We start from the raw sequence: 20,263 nt of genomic DNA on the forward strand, positions 1-20,263 counted from the left end.
GAAGTTTTATTAACCATAGAAGATTAAAACTCATATCACAGAGGAAGAAACTGAAAATTAAACACCACACCTGTGCCAGGCGCAGTGGCTCACGCCTGTAATCCCAGCACTTTGGGAGGCCGAGGAGGTGGATTACAAGGTCAGGAGTTCAATACCAGCCTGACCAACATGGTGAGACCCCGTCTCTACTAAAAATACAAAAATTAGCCAGCGTGGTGGCGTGCGCCTGTAATCCCAGCTACTCAGGAGGCTGAGACAGGAGAATCGCTTGAACCCGCGAGGCAGATGTTGCAGTGAGCTGAGATTGCGCCACTGCACTCCAGCCTGGGCAACAGAGCAAGATTCCATCTCAAAACAAACAAACAAAAAACACCACACCTAGAGCCCAGACAAATTTTGTCCCAAACCAGTGTTCGTTGTTTGGTTCCATTCAATTCCCAAAGAGAATGATTTACTAACCATTGTCTGAGCACTGGGCTCATTCATTTCCCCGAAAAATCACTGCCTACTCCTCAAAATGGCCACAGGGCCCGCATTTCCCCTTCCCCTGTGAAGGAGGGTATATAAGCCTCTGGACCTCACTGGATTATGGAGTGACCATTCTCCTGTGATTCCCATGAGCTTATGCACGTTAAATAAGTTTATCTGCCTTTTATCTACATATCGTCAGTTTATTTTCAGTGAAGTTTCAGAGGGTGGTGGGAAAGCTTTCCCTTGGCCCCTACAAAGCACGAAAACATTGAGGGGATAAATAATATGCATGAAGTCGAACAGCTAGGAAGAGGCAGCAGGATAGAAACCCAGTTCTGTTTCACCCTTATTCTTATCCCTGGTTTCTGTTTTTGTTTTTTGGAGGCCAGGCCTCCTCCTTCCTGCCCCTCCAAGCCCCTTGCGCAGGGTTCCATGCACAGCTCAGTCACCGCCCAGCACATAGACAGCTTCCTTTCCGCAGCCCCTGAGGAGTCCTTTCGTCCTTCTACAGCCAACTCCAGAAACTACATACAGTGCTTTCTTCCTGTCTCTCTTCATCCCTTCCACTCCTATTGGAACAAAACCACGTTTGACATTTCTCAGCATCATTACATTAAACAGGCTGGATCTCAGCCAGCTATTTCTGGGCTTTAATTACTTGTTCTATCTAGCCTAAGTGGTGTGGGCAAGCCGGTCCTCAGTTAACCCACCCGAAAACTGGGAAGATCAGGAACTATCTCCTAGAATTTGCTTACCAGCCGAGGAAGGTGCTAATTTGGAGGTGGTAGTTAAGTGTTTTGGGGGACGCTGGGTGGTTTCTGACTTTAATTCTAAGATTAACCCAGGGGAACCTCTGGGGCCACAGTGCAGCTTTGTAAGTGATCTCCCCATGGGGAGTAAATGTCCTGGAATCAAGCCCTAAGGCGGGCCCCTAATTCGTTGCATGTATGATTGGGCACACAAGCCTCAGGACATGTCTGAAGGCTGTCCTGTGGGCTGTGCTAAAGGACATTGGACAAGCACATCCCCCAACCCTTTGTCTGTCTTCCAGAATCTCTTGCATTGTTTCACAAGAGGAGGAGCACAGAAGTTGAAATTCACCCAGGCCCCTCGGAGAGCATTGGGATCCTGCCTTAGGTACTAATTACAATACAATCTGGCTGAATGATGGGGGCTGAAATGTGGCATTTCACCATCACGGTTGGTGCCGAGGGAATGCATAGAAATCTTCAACTTGACACCAAAGCGGACTTCCCTAGGGCTTCCTAACAGAAACAGTAGATTATTTTCATCTCAGCCCCCTCCAAGCCTTAAGGGGGGGCCCTGTGGTCTGGCGGGATCATGGAGTCAGGGTTCTAGGGACCCTGGCCAACTCATCTTCCTCCTTTGCACCAGAGACGAGTCTACTGGTCTGAGCTTTTGCCTGAGATATTTGCCCGTAGAATTCAGCCCCTGTTTTTACAGGGGGAAACACTAATGATTTTCTAGGGCTCTCCATTGAGAGGGCACTTGAGACCCGTTTTCCACACAGGCATTTGGAGGATGGTGCTCCTTGCTGGCGAGGAGAGGGGCATTTCTCCAGAGAGGGCCCCAAGGACTGGTGGCGAGCCTCTATGGAGGGGACAGGGCTGGTCCTTAGACCTCTGCTGCTGGCCCAGGTTGCACTAAGGTTGGGGCTAGCACAGCAGAGGGGAAGAGTCCAAGTATGTTTCTCCCCTTGCCTGGAAGGCCCCCCAGTTCCCTCCCCTCCATACCCAGTCTTTGCCTGACTTAATTCCTGCAAGCCCAGGGGGAGGAATTCACCTCCCAAGAGGCCCTTCCTGCTCCTCCAGGGGTTACAGTCCCTCCACTGTCCCCCCACTGTCCTGAGCTATTACAACTAGGGTGTAATCAGTGGTTTGCTTACCAGACCTTTTTTTTTTTCTTTTTTGAGACAGGGTCTTCCTCTGTCGCCCAGGCTGGAGTGCAATGGTGTGATCTCAGCTCATTGCAACCTCTGCCTCCTGGGTTCAAGAAAGTCTCCTGCCTCAGCCTCCTGAGTAGCTGGGACTACAGGCACCCGCAACCATGCTCAACTAATTTTTTTATTTTTATTTTTTGTAGAGATGGGGACTCTGTATGTTGTCCAGGGTGGTCTCAAACTCCTGGGCTCAAACGATCTACCCACCTTGGCCTCCTAAAGTGTTATACAGGCATGAGCCACTGCTCCAGGTCTCAGACTATTTTTTATAAAAGAGCGTTATACTGTTTGTCCTTAGCACCTAGGACAGTCCTAAGCTGTGGCTAATATCTAGTGAATGAATGAATGGATCAGTGAATTAATGAATGTGGCATTTTCAATCCCCACTTTCGGACCTGAAATCCTAAGTCTCCCAGCTCAAATATCCTTGGGCCTTTTCCACAGGCTGTTCTCTTGGGGTTCCAGATAGGCCGACCTCAAGTAGTACCCCAGAAGCTGTCACTAAATCTGCCCCTGGCCCTCGCCCCCCATCTGCCTTCATAGCACCTTTCCTCCAGCACCCGGGAACCCATTTGGCTCCTGAATCCCCAATGCCCCTCCCTTTTCTGGCCTCTCTTTCGGAAACACCTTTTTCCTGCCTCCATTAGGCTGCTGTGTTTCCTGCACAGGAAGAGGGCCTTTTGATTCCAGGGTGCTATTTATAGCAGCCCTCCCTCCTTCTGAGCCTTACTAAGGTAGGGGCAATGGCGCAGGGGATGGGGATAGAAGATGCTTGGGACTTTCCAGGGTCCTGGCCACCAGGAGAAGAGGGCTGAGTTCCCAAATGAGGGATGGAACCTAGAGGAAGCTTCTGACCCCCAGACTGGCTTTCCCTCCTGACTTTCCCATATGTTAGTAGCTCCACAGCTCTCCCAGGCCCCCAGACTCAAAACCCCAGAGCTTCAGAGTCAAGGAGTTGTGGGATTTACATCTAGGGAAGACATTACAGAGCATTTTGTAGATGAGGAAACTGAGATCCAGACAGGAGAAGAGATTTGAACAAGGTCGCGTAGAATGTTAAAAGTAGGTCTCTGGCCAAAATCTCCCCTGATTCTTGCTTTACCTGTAACAATGACAAAGGATTGCCTCATTCAATCTCGTGAGGCAGGTGGCATGTTATGGGTTGAATTGTGTCACCAAAAAAGATAACTGAAGTACTAATTCCCAGTGTCTCAGAATGTGACCTTATTTGGAAATAGGGTCATTGAAGAAGTAATTAGTGAAGATGAAGTCATACTGGAGTAGAGTGAGCTCCTTCTCTGGTATGACTGCTGTATTTATAAGGAGAGGGAAATTTGGACATAGACATACACAGAGGGAAGAGGATGTGAAGGCCACAGGGAAGAGATGGCCACGCAGCGGTGAAGGCAGAAATCGGAGTGATGCGTCTCTACGCCAAGGGACGACAAGGATTGTCGGCCAACACCGGACACTAGAAGAGGCAAGGAAAAATTCTCCACCTCGATTTCAGACTTTAGCCTCCAGAACTGACACCATAGATTTCTGTTTCATTAAGCCACCCACTTAGTGGTACTTTGTTACGGCAGCCCTAGCAAACTGATCATTTGATGGATAAGGACTCTAAGACTGAGACAGGTTAAATGAGTTACCCAGGTTATACACCAAAAGGTGCAGGAGGGACTCAACTCTCAGTCCAGCGTTCTTCCAAAAAGACTGCATGACTTTTGTATTCTGCTGTCTGTTGTGTCCCTCCCATGTTCCACAGTCATCCAGTCCTGTTGGGTTTTCCTTTGTAAAAAGTCTCTCCCACGGCTCTTCCTTTCCTTCCCCAGCAGGGCCGCCCTAGCCCAGACTTTGCATGTCAGGAATGTGACGGTACATCTGCTGGCCCAAGTCTCCCTCTTCCAAGCCATTAGTTGGTCCCACACCTCTTTATGGAATGCCCACTGCTTGCTAGGTTCTGCGCTATGTGCTGGCTTCCCATGGGTGAACGGAGCAGACGTGGTCCCTGCCATTAGGGCCGTACTGCTGGTAAAACAGCTTCATCATGTCACTTCTTGGCTCCAGGTCCCCAGTGTTTCCCACCACAGGCTCCAGTCTTGCACGTGGACCTGTGTTTCCCACATGCAGGGCCAGACACCGCTGTCTGTCGACACGTGTCAGCTCAATTCAGATTAGAGAATAACATTCTGTCTTGTGGGGAAACCAGCGGCCCCTCTACAAATGATCTGAACTTCCCAGCTCCAGGAGATAAAGGCAGCTCCAGTCCATGGAGGGAAGAAAAGGCATTATGGTCTTTTACAGCAAGACACAGAAATGGGGAAGTTGTCTGGGAACAAAGAAGGTGACATTGAACACTTTAAACATCCACTAAGGACCGACCAGCTTAACTCTCAAAACCCTGGCAGATACTCTATTGATACTGGATAGATGTGAATCCTGCCGCAATGAAAGGAATCTCAAGTTTCCTCCCATAAACAAACTGTGGCACATTCATACGTCAGAAATTAAAAGAAGCAAAATACATCATTCAACATGGATGAATCTCAAAAACATTATGCTGAGCTAAGAAGCCAGACACAAAATAGAACCTACCACATGATTCCATTTATACGAAGTTCAAGAGCAGGAAAAACTAATCTATGATGATACGAATCAGAACACGGAGACAGTGGGTGGCAGCGCATTGACAAAAGGGACAGGAGGGAAATTCTGTGGGTTGATGGAAATGTTCCTTATCTGGATCGGGTGTGGGTCACATGGGCGTATTCATCTGTCAAAAACACATCGATCTGTGCATTTCACTGTTTGTAAATTATACCTCAATTAAAATAACACAGAATAGAATAAAAGAAGAGAAAAGGATTCCCTCCTTCTCGGTTGGAACACACAGTGGCTGACCAGTTGCAGGTGAACAGACCCTCACATTTTCTCCTGCTTCTCTCTCTAGACCTGAAATCTGGCTCAAGCTCTGTTCACTCCTCTGGCTGAGTTTAGGCAGCAGCCCAGGCTCTCTACAAAGAGGCAGATGGAAGCAAATAGAGCCGGCAGCCCTGGCCCATGGGCCACTGAGCACAGGCTCTGTCTGGCTTTGTGAGTCAGGCCTTCACCTCAGAGGTATCCAGGCTGAGCCCTCCCTGGTGTCCTATTGCCATGGAGATGGCCCCAGCCTGTATTTTCGCCCACAAGCCTCGAGTTTATCATTTCAAATCTCCCACCTTCCCATATATTTTGCCTCAGCCACATCTGCGGCTCCTCCTTCCAGAGTGAAGTGAGTGCTATTTATAATGCCCTGGAAACACAGCCTGGGCCAGATAATAGGCCAGTGTTGCCAAACAAAACCCCAGGCCACTCTGCCCCCCTCGTCCCCTGGAGGCCTGCAGTCTGGAGTCCAGAGGGGCCCGAGGGACCATATATCTTAGAGCCAGCACCACGGACAACCCTTCCATCCGTCCATCTGACCCTCAGACAGGGAAGCATCCCCCGTCTGATACGTAAACATCCATTTGGGGATAAATCTACCCTGAAGTATAGTCTGCATGGCTGGAGCTAAATGAGGCATCCTTGGCTTCGCTCCATCCCTTTGCCTGTCTGGTGTACGTTCAGTGGATCAAGAATTTATTTTATACATGGGGGTGCAGTGAGCCACGGGGCCTCCAGATTAAGGACCATGAGAATGACCAACATTTGTTCTAGGCCAGAGGGTGCTTAACACCTTCTAGGATGATCTTCACAATTCCCTGGCCTGAGTATTATTGCCCCCATTTTACAGACGAGAAAATTGAGGCTCAGGGAGGTTGTAGGAACCCGGGTCAGGCTGACTCCAAAGCCTGTGCATTACCCCACACACGTCAGAGGCCCAATATCAGGGAGAGGTCGAGGAAGCAAAGAGGTGCCCTGTAAACAAGCCAGGGAAATTCAGCACCTGCAGTGCTCCCGTGGGCAGGAGAAAGGGAAAGGACATTCCCTTACCTACCTCAGCTTAAAGGCATCCCTTACCCTCAACCCCGCCACCCTGCCAAGTAATCAATCAGCAAATGTTTGCTGAACCCCTACTGTGTACCAGGACCCAACTAAGCTACTTCCAAGTGCTAAGAGCGGCCAACTCAGAGTGGCCTCGTGGGCTTTCCTCTGCCCTGGGAGGCCTTTCCCAGACTATCAGCCTGCTGGCCTCGACTCGGCCTCTGGCCCCCTCCCTGCCATCCCAAACACAGAGGCCTTTGTCTTTGTCACAGTCTCTGTGGCCAGCTCAGCAGTGGCCATTCCCATCCACTTCCCACAGCCACCCCCAACTCTGTGGTCACTTTCTAGACCTCCCTACGGCCCCTGATTTCTTTCTGGCCATGGCCAGCAAGAGGAAGTGGGGAGATGACTAAGAGGGGTGATGTGGCATCTTTGTGATGACATTCAGTAAAGAGATTGGTAATGAGTGACAGAGAGACACTGGATCTCACAGGAGATGTGTAAATTGGGAGGGGCCGGCTTATTCGCTCCAGACCAGCTAAAAAGCAGAGGAGTTTTAATGAGTTGCCAGCCTAACACAGGCCTAAATTCATGCACAATGGTAATTTTCAACTCCAATGAGAAAATGAGAAACAGAACCTCAAAACATAACACTTTTACATTGTTTTTTCGACTGGGTAAAAACGAGCAGGAGTGATAAAATTGGTGATGTACTTTAAAGTAGCTTTTATTGAAAAATAAATCTTAAGGACTTGTCAAAATAATGCGATAACAAAGTAAATTTAAAAGCTCAATATGATTTCTGCATTTGTATTACAGACATGATGTCTGTGGTTAAGTTCTATGAGCCATTAAAGACACTGTGGCGCTGGGCGAGGTGGCTCATGTTTGTAATCCCAGCACTTTGGGAGGCCGAGATGGGAAGATCACTTGAGCCTCGGAGTTCCAAACCAGCCTGGGCAACATAGCGAGACTTTGTCTCTACAAAAAATGTTAAAGTTAGTCAAGTATGGTGGTGTGCTCCTGTAATCCCAGGTACTCAGGAGGCTGAGATGGGAAGATCACTTGAGCCTGAGAGGTTGAGGCTACAGTAAGCTATGATTGCATCACTGCACTCTAGTCTGGGCAAAAAAGTAAGAGCCTTTCTCAAGGAAAAAAAAAAAAAAAAAGAAAAAGAAAGACACCAGTCCACTGGCCCCTTCTGCTATACATGACCCTGGAGTGTATTGGAAAGGACAAAGACCAGGAGTTGGAAGACTTGGGTTCCCCAACTCATTCCCTAAAGTTATGTGGCTTTGGGTAAGTTACTTAGCCTCTCTGAGTCCAATTTTGACATCTACAGAAAGGGAAATATTTGTCCTGCCCACCTCATAAGGTTGCCATGAAGAGTAAGCGAGAGGATGGATATGAAGTCATTCAGCATGGACCATAGAGTAGACCGGAGGAACCTTTGCAGTGAAGGCCTGAGGAAGAACTCTGATAGCAGGATGGGATTTAGGTCATGGAACTTCAGTCAAGCCAACCTCCATCCTCAGGGTCAGGTTGTGACTGCTCCAGAGTGGTGTGGGTCTCAAACATTTGCCCAGAGACACCTTCAGGGCCATACACAGACCACCCACTCCACATGTTCCCAGGACAGAAGGGGCAGAGCCGAGGAGCTTTTCAGAGGCCCTGGGTTCCAAAATACAAACATAAAACTACAAAATTGAAGTTAATCAGGATTTATTCAAACATGTATAAAATGTAACATTGTGTCAACTTCTTCAATACTTAACTTTAGCTTTCACAAAAATGCATTCTATTTGAAAATAACTTATAGGTAAAATTTTTCTTCTGATCCAGTAATTTCTGCATATGTTCAGGGTTACCAATAAATGGCCAATTTAAAATTATTAATAAATGAATTGCTGATAACCAAATACTTTTAAAAGTGAAATTATAGGCCAAGGATGGTGGCTCACACTTGTAATCCAAATGCTTTGGGAGGCCAAGGTGGGAAGCAATCCTGAGGCCAGGAGTTTGGGACTAACCTGGGTAACATAGTGAGACCCCATCTCTACAAAATATACAAAAATTAGCCGGGTGTGGTGGCGGGCACCTGTGGTCCGAGCTGCTTAGGAGGCTGAGGCAGGAGGATCACTTGAGCCCTGGAAGTCAAGGCTGCAGTGAGCTGCATTGGTGCCACTGCACTCCAGCCTGGGCGACAGGTTGAGACCCTGTCTCTTAAAAAAAAAAAAAGTGAAATTATATATGTATTTTTAAATTACAACAAAAATTTAGCAATTCACGTGGGATGTAGGGTGTGGGTGCATCCTTCTGGGCATGCTGCATTCTGGGGCTCTTTCTGGGTGAGCATGCCCAGTGGGCACCCAGGTTTTTTTTGTTGTTTTTTTGGTTTTTTTTGTTTTTTTTGAGATGGAGTCTTGCTCTGTCGCCCAGGCTGGAGTGCAGTGGCGTGATCTTGGCTCACTGTAAGCTCCGCCTCCTGGGTTCACACCATTCTCCTGCCTCAGCCTCCCGAGTAGCTGGGACTACAGGTGCCCGCCACCACACCCGGCTAATTTTTTTGTATTTTTAGTAGAGACGGGGTTTCACCATGTTAGCCAGGATGGTCTCGATCTCCTGACCTCGTGATCTGTCTGCTTCAGCCTCCCGAAGTGCTGGGATTACAGGCGTGAGCCACTGAGCCCGGCTGGCACGCAGGTCTTAAGACAGTCCTCTCTCTGCAGAAAAGCTTCCTCTCAGGCCAGGCACCTTTTGTCCTGCTCACCTCTGTGTATTTAGAAACCAGAAGGCCAGGCGCATTGGTGTGTGCCTGTAATCCCAGAACTTTGGGAGGTTGAAGCAGGTGGATCGCTTGAGCCTAAGAGTTTGAGACCAGACTGGGCAATATGGCAAAACCCTGTCTGTACAAAAAATGCAAAAATTAGCCAGGCGTGGTGGTACATGCCTGTAAAACCAGCTACTTGGGAGGCTGCGGTGGGAGGATCATCTGAGCCTGGGGAGGTTGAGGCTGCAATGCGCTGTGATTGTTCCACTGCACTCCAGCCTGGGTGACAGAGTGAGACCTTGTCTAAAAAAAGAAAGAAAGAAAGACAGAAAGAGAGAAAGAGAGAAAGAAAGGAAACTAGAATATCTGAATCTAAAGCTTGCCTTCCTCACTACTATTTTGGGTGGTCATCATCAAATTGTACAGAAGACCTTATAATAACAAGCAACAGTTTCCTGTCCCACCTCTTCCCAACTCCATTCTATTGTCCAAATAGTTTTCTGTTATTAGCTCCTTTGGTGGTTATCCATGTAAACTCTAGATAACATACTAATAACTATTCCCTGTTTTGTCACCTGTAGACAATATCTATCATTACTAAAGAAGTTAGACAAGTTTAGAGCACTTACACTAAACCCGACTCTCTTTCTCCTTTTCTTCCTCCTAATATTTGATTTTAGTTACTTTTATGAGTTATCTTGTACCTTTGATCTTAAAATTTGGTTTCTTGTTTTCTAACACTTTGACAGACTCTTGAATCCCCTCGGTAGAAGAGGAGAGTATTTGAGACCCTCCTTTTCCCTCTTCTACCTCTCTTCTTCAGTCAGTAACACCTTTATTCACTTATTTATTTATTTTTATTTATTTATTTATTTTTTTGAGACGGAGTCTCGCTCTGTCACCCAGGCTGGAGTGCAGTGGCGCAATCTCGGCTCACTGCAAGCTCCGCCTCCCGGGTTCACGCCATTCTCCTGCCTCAGCCTCTCCGAGTAGCTGGGACTACAGGCGCCCGCCACCAAACCCGGCTAATTTTTTTGTATTTTTAGTAGAGACGGGGTTTCACCGTGGTCTCGATCTCCTGACCTCGTGATCCGCCCGCCTCGGCCTCCCAAAGTGCTGGGATTACAAGCGTGAGCCACCGCGCCCGGCCATTTTTATTGTTTTAAGAGATGGGATCTTGCTCTGTCACCCAGGCTGGAGTGCAGTCGTGCAATCATAGCTCACTGCAACCTCAAACTCCTGGCTGGGATCAAGTGGTTGATCCTCCTGCATCAGCTTCCCAAGTAGCTGTGGCAGGAGGACCATACTATAGGCATGCACCATCACGCCCAGCTAATTTTTTAATGTTTTGTACAGATTGGGGGGTGAGTCTTGCTAGGTTTCTCAGGCTGGTCTTGAATTCTGGCCTCAAGCAATCCTCCTGCCTTGGCAGTTACACCTTTATTGATAGCTATTTACAGCCTGCCCAGCAACTACAGCTAAGTATATTGAGCTCTGCTTAAAGATTATCAGTAAATGTCATTTACATGATCATGACTACATAAATATCATTAAATCCCAGCCTTAGAGCCTCACTTTCCTCCTCTGTCAAATGGGGACGACATAGCATGTGCTAAACACCTCATAAGACCTAGTGGGCCAGGCACAGTGGCTCACGCCTGTAATTTCAGCACTTTGGGAGGGCGAGGTGGGTAGATCACAAGGTCAGGAGTTCCAGACCAGCCTGGCGAAGATAGTGAAACTCCGTCACTAATGAAAATACAAAAATTAGCCGGGCATGGTGGCATGTGCCTGTAATCCCAGCTACCCGGATGGCTGAGGCAGAGAATTGCTCGAACCTGGGAGGTGGAGGTTGCAGTGAGCCGAGATCACGCCACTGCACTCTAGCCTGGGCAACAGAGCAAGACTCCATCTCAAAAAATAATAATAATTTTTAAAAAAGACCTAGTGAAGAGGATACAGAATGTGTGGAATGTGAATGACGCAGGTTTTTACAAATATAACCTCTTATTTTTCTATCATTACATATGACATGTAGCATGGAGTGGTAATAATGGCTCATACTATTTGGGCAACTTAGATAACTCTCTGAACTGCAATTTCCTAACCAGTAAAATAGAGAGAATACTAGTACCTATCTTGCCAAGTTGTTGGAACGATTACATGAAATGATATAAGTCAAAGTGCTTCTCCTCCTGTGGATCACTATCCCAATTTTAGGGATCATGACCTTATTTCCCTTTGGCTGAGAGAGAAAATTTCAATTTAGGCCTTAACTCAGCAGGCTATGGTTTGAGAAAAAGTATACAGCACTCTCAAAAAGGCATTTGGGAAACTACTGGAAAATATGATTATGGCCATATATTAAACAATTCTGTTAAATCCAGTATTAATGGGTATGACTGTGGTACTGTAGCTTCATAGAAGAATGTCGTTGTTTGGCCGGGTGTGATGGCTCACACCTGTAATCCCAGCACTTTGGGAGGCCGAGGTGGGCATATCACCTGAGGTCGGGAGTTTGAGACCAGCCTGACCAACATGGAGAAACCCTGTCTCTACTAAAATTACAAAAAAATTAGCCAGGCATGGTGGCGCATGCCTGTAATCCCAGCTACTCGGGAGGCTGAGGCTGAAGAATCGCTTGAACCTGGGAGATGGAGGTTACGGTGAGCTGAGATCGTGCTATTGCACTCCAGCTCGGGCAACAAGAGCGAAACTCCATCTCAAAAAAAAAAAAAAAGTCCTTGTTCTTTGGAAATAACATGCTTCAGTGTTGAAGGGTTAAGTATCATGATGTCAACAAATTGCTTTTTTTTTTTTTTTTTTTTTGAGACAGAGCTTCGCTCTATCTCCCAGACTGGAGTGCAGTGGTGCCATCTCGGCTCACTGCAACCTCTGCCTCCCTGGTTCAAGTGATTCTCCTGCCTCAGCCCCCTGAGTAGCTGGGATGACAGGCACCCACCACCATGCCTGGCTAATTTTTGTATTTTTAGTAGAGACGGAGTTTTACCATGTTGGACCAGGATGGTCTAGATCTCCTGATCTCGTGACCCACCCACCTTGGCCTCCCAAAGTGCTGGGATTACAGGTGTGAGCCACTGGGCCTGGCAACAAATTACTTTTAAATGGCTCAGAAAAATATTATATATATTGATCTATATAGAGAGCAATCTAGCAAAATGTCAACAATCAGTGAATGTAGACATTCATCGTACTAGTCAGTCTTTCACCTTCTCTACTTACCTGACAGTTTTCAAAATAAAACCTTGGGTGTGGGGGTAACTTCCACCATAGGAAAGCACCTTAACTGTCATGTAGCCCTTTCCCCTCCCCCTGGGAACTAGGCATGGGCCCTGAGGGTGCAGCTTCCACAGACTCACCCAGTGAGGTAGGGGTAAGTGTGGCTGACACCTTCTAAATCTACTTGGTAAAGCGGACTATACCCAGAGGGTGATGAAGAGCACGAAAAGCTGGGGTCCAATGGGCAGCACACAATAGTGCAGGGTGTGCCATGCAATCCAGCCCTCCTCCTGAAGCTCTGGGGAAGGAGAGCCAGAGGGGCCGTACAGAATGGTCCCAGATGAGAGACGAGGCAGGCAGCTGCTTCGTGTGGGTCCTGGCTGGGGCCCCCTAACCGTGTGTCTCATCAGCTGTCTCTCCTTTGTCAAAGGAAAAGCAGGAAGAAAGCAGTTGGTATCTTGGCATTACCCAGAACCCAGAAACTCCTTCCCAGTCAACTCAATTATCTGCACCAATGAACTGGGAAAAAGGCACCGGTAACTGACTCTTGCAATCATTTATTATGGACCTATTCTGTGCTATGCTTGAAGTCTACCAGAAAGTTAGATAACACCAAAACAAGATGAAATAACTAAACAACAAACAGTAAAGAGCAAAGATACAGTCAGACTCTCGTTCCTTTATGCCTTCATTTATCCCTTCTGCATCAGGCCAGTTCTCTGGTTTTCAGGGGCAATCTACAAATTGAAAAGAAAATCTGCTTTGTCTATCTGATAATAAATAGGTGATCTGCCTATGGCTAACCTGTGCCAGTAAGCTCATAAATGGAGTGGTGCACCTCATTCTGGACATGACACCTTCAAACAAGAGAAACTAGCATTTTAAGGGTGATGTATATAATGAGGAAGGTAAGAAATAGGATGAGGTTGGGCGTAGTGGCTCATGCCTGTAATCCTCAACACTTTGGGAGGCAGAGGCAGGCAGATCACTTGAGGCCAAGAGTTTGAGACCAGCCTGGCCAACATGTATCTGGAATAGAAAAAGCTACATGCCTGGGTGACAGACAGAGAGATTCTGTCTCAAATTAAAAAAAAAAAAAAAGAAGAAAAGAAAAAAGATTAAATCTGGCATTTATGAAGCACACACATTGAGCACCCCAGAGACTGAGTCCGGTCTGACATGGTCTCACTTGATTCAAGCAATCACTCTTTGACTGTATTTTTGGAAATTGCCAGATCATAGGAATCACTGTTGCAGGTGTGGGGTTGTGGAGTGGCGAGGAGGAGAGGGAAGAGGTTAGGACTGAAAGCTGAGGCAAGTTGGAAAACATTGTCCCAGGAGTAAGGCATTTTCATTCCACTTTTCCTGGGGAAGAAACAGAGTCTCTACGAGATTCCATGGCCTGCCTAAGGTCACACAGAGTGTAGCGATGATGCTCATGTGGAGGATATAATTTCAATTGCCAATATTTCCTAAATGCTCATCTTGCTAAGGACTTCAGGTGCAAAGTCAATGTTTGAACCTTGAGTTCAAGTCTCAGTTATGTCACGGTCCACAATCTTGCTATTACATCATATATCAACCTTCCTTGAAAAAACCTGGGGACACATCCAGTGAAAATATGAAGGAAGTGGGGCTGCTGAGACCAGAGAAGAAAAGATGGGTACAGATGCATGGTAGTTGTTCCCAAATATTGAAAGGCTGACACTCTGTAGGCAATCACACTTATTCTGCATGACTTATTTTGAATATCCTCCACTTTATTCAGGGATGCATTTTGGTGAAGCCCACTAAGCTTTTGGGATGTTTCACCAATGGGTGGAAGTCATATCCATGACAGATTAATACAAGGAGGAACTCTGAAAGACACAGCTGTCCAAATATGGAATAAGATGATTTCAACATAGTGTTGCGGGAATGCCCCAGCAACAGAGGTGTCCAAGCTGGATGACCTCTGAGGGGGATGTTTTAGGGGGATTTGATGTATCTAGAATAGAAAAAGCTACATGACACTTAAGGTTCTTTCCAACTTGGAAGTTTTATTTTACGGAAGTTGGCATTTATTCTATTTACAAATGGATTTTAAAATCAGGGAAGGGATGTAAAGTGGGTCAGTATTACCAACCAGATGGGGAAGGAATTGCGTCATTGAAAGCTGTGACCAGTCAAGGGTTCCAGGGAGTAAATCAGCTCAACCCTCACAGTGCATCAAAATCACCTAGGGAGCTTTTAGAAATGACAGACACTGAAGCCACATTCCAAACCAAGTGAAGCTGAATCTCTGGGGATGGGCCCAGGAATTGGTCATTTTTAAAAGCTCCCCAGGTGGTGCTAATGTGCAACCAAGATGGAGAACCCCTGAGCTAGAGGAAATGAAGCTGGCGCTGAGGCTGGGCGTGGTGCCCTCTGAGTCTCAGGATGACCAGCAATCAGTTCATCTCTGCATCAGGGCCAGTGGTGGCCCCTCCAGCTGGAGGGAGTTGGTGGGAAATTGGAAGACAGGAAGATAAAGCCCTTTAACCCTTTAATGCCTAACTTCCAGTTATTAAAAAATGTTCACAAATTCATAGAGATGGGAAGTAAAATGGTGGTTGCCAGGGCCTTGGGGAGGAGGGAAGGGGAATGGAGAATTACTCTTTAATGAGTACAGAGTTTAAGTTTGGGAAGGTAAAAAAGATCCAGAGATGGCTGCTGGTGATGGATATACAACATGCAAATGCATTTAATGCGACTGAACTGTACATTTAGAAGTGGCTAAAATAGTAAATTGTAGGTTATACATATTTACCATAATATAATTGTTAAATGTTTAAAGTACACTAATTATAATGAAAAGTATAATTAAATACATCAACCCATCCTAATGTAAAATGTTAGCACTTAGTCAAATTTTGTTGTCTTTTTAAAGGAAAAAAAAATGAAACTTTGCAGATAAAAAAAAAAATTCAGAGGGATTTATCCCAGGAATAAAAGAGTGGTTCAACTTAAGAAAAACAATCAATGTAATGCACCACACTAATACAATGAAGGAAACAAAAAACAAGCCACAGGATTATCTCGAGTGATACAGAAAACAAGCATTTGGCATAAAATTCAACATCCTTTTGTGATTAAAAAAAATGCTTAGAAAACTAGAAATAGAAGATGATTTCCTCAATGCAAAGGACATTTATGAAAAGCCCACAGCTAACATCACACTCACTGGTGAAGGGCTAATATCAAGAAATCCCCCTAAGATCAAGAACAAGAGAAGGATGTCTGCTTTCACCACTGCTACTCAACATTATACTGAAAGTTCTAGCCAGAGCAATTAGGCAAGAAAAATAAATAAAAATCATTCAAATTGGAAAGAAAGACGCAAAACTATTTCTATTCACAGTTGACATGATCCTATGTATAGAAAATCCCAAAGAATCCAGAAACAAAAAAGCTACTAGAGCTAATAAATTCAGCAAAATTGCAAGGGACAAGATCAACACACAAAAATCAGCTGTGTTTCTACACACCAGTAATGCACAAGCCAAAAAGGAAATTAAGAAACAATTCCATTTATGAAAGCTTTCAGAGCATCTGAGGATTGGATATCAGAACAGTCTTGCAGTCTTTTGAAGTGGAATCATCTTGTTAGTAACGGTCCTTGGCAGAGGCACATGCATCAGCGCCTTTAATTTTGTATGCATATTAGTCCATCTCATATTAAAATTAAGTAGAGCAAATAGATTTGATGGCGATGGTAGTGTGAACTGCACAGGACATGTGTAAGAACCTGAACCACATCCACAGGCAGGTCAGAGTGGTCTGGGTCTCAGCCATCCTGCCTCGCTTCACGTCTCAAGAGTCACAGGAAGCTGGGAAGCAAAATCGCAGGCCTCTCGGAGGAAATCAGGCCTGAGTCAGCCTTCCCAGGAGGTTAAGGGAACAGATTAGGCCCAGGAAACGGTTTACTGTGGAGGGTGTTTTTCGCTAGACTAGTTGGAGCGGTATTTTTAAGTTGAAGAAGGAACTAAAAGTGTTTTTAATTATTATTTTTTGTGTGTGACTAGGGGCCAGAAAGACGAAGTGTTTGCTAAGTATTGCCACATTTCTTAGCTCTCCATGTTCCAGAGACTCGAAAAGCTGATAGATGGTTCCATCACAGTGATGGCTGTCTTGACCCTAATATGTTTCTGTTCCTCTCTCTTGCTAAGAGCTAAGTAACATCTGCTGAGATGGAAATGCTAGGAAGATAAAAATTCCCAGTGATTTGCTGAAAGGGAACGAGCCCTAAACTGAAAGCCAGGAGCCCTGCATTCTAGGCCGGCTTCTGCAGTACCCCAGTTGTGTAGCTCTGAGCCCATCCCTTCCCTTCAGTGGGCCTTGATTCTTGCCTGTAAAGGGGAGAAGGGCAGGGGTTGGGAGGAGTGGAGATCCTTTTAACTTTGACATTCTGGTTTTTCTTAAAGGCCAAACCCTTCAAGAAGTCAAAAGAACTTTAAAAGAAGAGGGAAGTGACACTGATTGGAAATAGGCAAAAAGAGAGACAAATTGTAAAAGATGGATAGGAGATTTTTCTATTCTAGGCCCACTCCTTTCTACTGAGTGGCCCAAACTGAGTTGATACCAGAGGTTCACAGGGACTCAGGAGGGGGCTAGATTAGGCAAGGAAGGAAAAACAGCACTCTTTAAAAAAAAAAAAAAAAAAAAAAGATGGCATTTTACTCTTGGCCCCCAGGCTGGAGTGCAATGGCATGATCTCGGCTCACTGCAACCTCTGCCTCCTGGGTTCAAGCAATTCTCCTGTCTCAGCCTCACGAGTAGCTGAGATTACAGGTGCCCGCCACCACGCCCAGCTAATTTTCATATTTCTAGTTGAGACAGGGTTTCACCATGTTGTCCAGGCTGGCCTCGAACTCCTGACCTCAGGTGATCCGCCTGTCTTATGGGCGTGAGCCACCGCACCTGGCCAAAACAGCATTCTTGTTTTCAATTTCCCCAGGCCAAGGTTTATTAAAGAAGCCAGATCCCAGAAAAAGCCCAAATATTCAAAGCTTGCCTACCTACCCATGGGCAAATCAACATTTTTATGGACTGCTTTTGAGGGAAAAAGAGGTGGAGGGGGTCTGGGGGAGCATATTAATTCCCAAAGAATGAATAAATGGCACTTAAGTGAGATAGGAGGCCTTTGAATGCTACTTAGTTTTTCTCCCCAATTCTATTAGTTTGGCAAACATCTATAAAGTGCCTACTGTGTGCTGAGTGTTGTGGGTGGTCAGATAGGGTGTTTGGCTGGAAGGTACTCACAGGAAGATAGGCATGTGCACAAACACCCAAATATCTAAAATACAAAGCATGGCACACTGACAATTAACAAAAATAAAAAATGCAAAGCAGAATGTGAGACCTGCCCCAAGGGAAATCAGATAAACTGCTGAAGAAGTTCAGATCAGGGGCTGTTCTCTTTCACCTGGAAATGGTGTTCTCTTTCACCTGGTGTTCTCTTTCACCTGGAAAGTTCAGGCAATAGACCCTAGGGGCTGGAGCCCAAATCTGAAAAACCTTCTTCATTCTTCCAACAGTAGCGATTTTTTCCTGGCTCCACTTTACAGAAGTGAAAACCAGGACAGAGAAGTGAGGAATTATTTGCTCTCTGATCATTCGGGTGGTTAGCAACACAGCCAGATAGAGAAGTACAAACTGATGATTGAAAACTTCCCCTAAAAACCGATGGTGAAAGCACATACTACTAGGAAGCTCATCTTAGAAGACAAAATCCATAGAGCTGTTCCCTCTGTCTCCCTTCTTAGGTCAATCCCAAAGACACACCAACAAAAAGTCAAAGCAGGATAAAAAAAAAAATGTTATAAGCAAGCTGGAATCATACATATCTCTGGCCTAAAGGAAGCCAAGGTCTCTGCAGTGTCAGATCGTCAGATCCTCCTCCTGGGGAGGCCATTCTTTTTGCGAAGTCTCTAGTTCCATTACAAGTGAGTTGCTGGGGACTTCAGGTAGAGGGAACAAGAGCTAGCCCACAGATGAAAACCCAGGCGAGCCCTCTGCTTTTGCACAGTGAACGAACGTGCCCACAGGCTTCTCAGCATTGAATTTGAACGAGCCAATGGTATCCCAATCATTGAAACAGGAAGCCAGATAAACAGCATGTTATCAAGGGGGGTTCCAGCTCTTCCCTTAAGCCGGCGCCAGCTGCGCCCTGTGACTATCCTAACAAAGTCCCATTGACTCACCAGCTGATTTTCCTGTGTTCGGCTCCGGGGGACAAGGAACCCTCTCTGCCGGGTGGACGTCACCCCTACACACCGCCCCCGCCACCCGCCACTCGCGTCCGGTCCAGTTCCTGCCTCCCCTCTGCCCGCTGCAGACTTGGCTGCTTCTTTATCCTATGACCAGTTTTTATCGGCTCTGAGGATTAGCAGGGACCAGAGCCCAAGCCTCGGGAGCGCTCAGGTGAGCTCCCCGTGATCACCCAATTTCTGCGTTCTCCTCCCTCCCCTCTCCTCCAGGACCACTTTCTCCGCTCCCAGACGCACTGGGCGGGCGCCAGAGAGGACGGCCTCGGGGAGATTGGCGGGAGGGCGCTTCTCGGCGCATCCCGGGGGTGCGGGGAACGTTTTCTGGAACGGCCCGCAAGGTCACCTGCCCCAGCTGTTCCGCTGGCTCCTGCTGGGATGGGAGGAGTTAACTCTTGCTTCAACGAAAGGCAGAGGTGCGGGTAGGGTGTGTGCTTGTCGTGTAGGTGCGAGTGTAAGAACGCAGCACCTGGTGTCTCCTGATGATAAGATCTCAACGCACTTTAAATTGCGGGTATTTCACAACAAGGAAACTGAGGCTCAGAGGGACTGAAGTTAGGCAGCCCCCCGGAGAGTCAACTCTAGAATCAAACGCGCAGTCAGTCCCATAGGGTTCGAAGGGGCACACACCTTCCCCGGAAGCCGCGAGCATCTTGGTTGTTATTTATTCCAGCGCCTCTCCCGAGCCCAGCCCGCAGCCTCCCTCGGGCACCAACCTCCCCTACCCCGGGGTTTGGTCTCGGCCGCGCAGGACCTGCCAACCGAGCCTCGCAAAACGGGAAGCGGCAGACCCTCAGCGCCGCGACCGCGCGACCGCCCCGCGCCGGCCACTCACCGGAGCGCCTGTCCGCCTGGGCTCCGGGTCCGCGCCGCCGCCGCGCAGAGTCGCGCATCCCCCAGGGCAGCGCGCGTGCGGGGTCCGCTTCTCGCGAGCACAAAGTTTCCCGGGGCTCCCCAGGCCGCCTCGGCCCCTCGCACCGGGCTTGGCGTCCGCCGCGCACTCCGGCCTCGGGCCCCGCACTAGGGCAGCCGCCGGCCCCGGCCCCACAATGAAGAGGGAGGCGGCATCCTGAACAAAGTGCCGTCCCCTCGGGCCCGGCGGCCGGGGCGGAGCCTCGTGACCCGCTGCCCCAGGCACACGCCGGCTGCCTCCACGGCGGGCCCGGGAGGGGAGTGCCTGGCGGCCGGGGGGCGGGCGGGAGGAGAGAATCCGTTCCGATCGCCCTGGCTTTCCTCCCCCTGCACTGTGCCAGTTTAACCCGCAGAGGGGCGGAGGCATGGGTCCCTTCCAGACTTTGTCATTGGAAAGCTATTCCCGTAACCCTTTGCTGCCTTCGCCTTCCCGTCCCGCCTCCCAGGCTGGCCGCAGAAAGGCGGCTGCTCGGTGGCGGACCCGCGAGCTGGCAGGGCAGGAAGCCTTTGCACAATTGAGCCTTTCCTTTGCCCGGGGACCCGCCACCGCCACTTCCAGGCCGGGCTTCCTCCCTCCCCCACATGTCGTCCGGGTACCGCTCGCTGGTTCAGCCGCAGTTCTTTAGGAGAAGGAGACAGATGGATGGGCCAGCCTCTCCACCC

The 20,263-nt window shown here is 47.7% G+C and overlaps 1 protein-coding gene across 3 annotated transcripts in view; it reads right to left on the reverse strand.

Moving 5' to 3' along the window:
* The window catches only part of NAV1 (neuron navigator 1), a 283,952-nt gene extending 264,038 nt beyond the window's left edge, over window positions 1–19,914 (reverse strand). For all 3 annotated transcript variants that reach the window (XM_032136971.2, XM_058430891.1, XM_058430890.1), the window contains exon 1: window positions 19,524–19,914. The gene's annotated coding sequence lies outside the window, so the exon portion shown is untranslated. The remainder of the gene's footprint in view (window positions 1–19,523) is intronic.
* Window positions 19,915–20,263: the final 349 nt, after the last annotated feature.

Source organism: Hylobates moloch, unplaced genomic scaffold, assembly GCF_009828535.3.
Source record: "Hylobates moloch isolate HMO894 unplaced genomic scaffold, HMol_V3 SCAFFOLD_18, whole genome shotgun sequence".
Lineage (NCBI taxonomy): Eukaryota > Metazoa > Chordata > Mammalia > Primates > Hylobatidae > Hylobates > Hylobates moloch.